Source organism: Pleurodeles waltl, chromosome 6 (assembly GCF_031143425.1).
Source record: "Pleurodeles waltl isolate 20211129_DDA chromosome 6, aPleWal1.hap1.20221129, whole genome shotgun sequence".
NCBI classification, from domain to species: Eukaryota; Metazoa; Chordata; class Amphibia; order Caudata; family Salamandridae; genus Pleurodeles; species Pleurodeles waltl.
Window position 1 is genome coordinate 17,805,360 of NC_090445.1, and position 1,490 is coordinate 17,806,849.

The following is a 1,490-nucleotide window of genomic DNA, read 5'->3' on the forward strand; positions in this document are numbered from 1 at the left end:
TAAACCACTTTGCCCTGCCCTATCTGGCACTTTGAAGCCTTGATAGTGAGGCCTGCCTTTTGCAGGGCCTCCAAAACTTTCCACAGGTGGACCAGGTGATCATCCCAGGTGGAGCTAAAGACAGCTATATCATGTAGATATGCTGCACTAAAAGCCTCCAATCCTTGCAGGACTGTATTCACCAACCTCTGAAAAGTGGCAGGTGCATTTTTCAACCCAAAAGGCATTACTGTGACTTGATAGTGCCCTCCAATGGTTGAAAATGCAGTTTTTGCTTTAGCATCCTCTGATAATTTGATCTGCCAATACCCTGCAGTCAAATCAAAGGTGCTTAGATACTTGGCAGATGACAGGGTATCTATTAGCTCATCTGCCCTGGGTATAGGGTGAACATCAGTTTTGGTTACCTGGTTGAGACCTCTGTAATCTACACAAAATCTCATTTCCTTCTTTCCATCTTTGGAATGAGGATTTGGTACAAGTACCACAGGAGAGGCCCATGGACTTTCAGAGTGCTCAACCACTCCCAGTTCAAGCATTTTCTGAACCTCTTGTTTTATGCAGTCTCTGACATGGTCAGGCTGCCTATAGATCTTACTTTTGACAGGCATGCTGTCTCCAGTATCTATAGTGTGCTCACACCAAAAGGTGGTGCCTGGCACAGTAGAAAAGAGTTCAGAAAACTGACCCAGGAGATTTATGCAGTGGTCTTTCTGCTCAGCAGTAAGACAATCTGCCAGAACTACACCTTCCACTAGAGCATCTTGTTCTGTGGAAGAGAAGAGATCAGGGAGAGGGTCACTCTCTTCTTCCTGTCCTTCATCTGTCGCCATGAGCAGGGTGAGATCAGCCCTGTCATAGTAGGGTTTCAGGCGATTGACATGGAGCACCCTAAGGGGACTCCTGGCAGTGCCCAAGTCAACCAAGTAGGTGACTTCTCTCTTTTTCTCAATAATAATGTGGGGTCCACTCCATTTGTCTTGGAGTGCTCTTGGGGCCACAGGCTCCAAGCCCCACACTTTCTGCCCTGGTTGGTACTGGATCAGAACAGCATTCTGGTCATGCCATTGCTTTTGGAGCTCTTGGCTGGCCTGAAGGTTTTTACTGGCCTTTTTCATGTACTCAGCCATTCTAGATCTTAGGCCAAGTACATAGTCCACTATGTCTTGCTTAGGAGCTTTTAAAGGTTGTTCCCAACCCTCCTTTACAAGTGTTAGAGGACCTCTCACAGGGTGTCCAAATAGGAGTTCAAAGGGGCTGAAGCCCACTCCTTTTTGGGGTACCTCCCTGTAAGCAAAAAGGAAGCAAGGTAACAGGACATCCCATCTCCTCCGGAGTTTTTCAGGGAGTCCCATTATCATTCCTTTGAGAGTTTTATTAAACCTCTCAACCAGTCCATTTGTTTGTGGATGGTAGGGTGTGGTGAACTTGTATGTCACACCACATTCCTTCCACATGGCCTTTAAGTAAGCAGACATGAAGTTGCTACC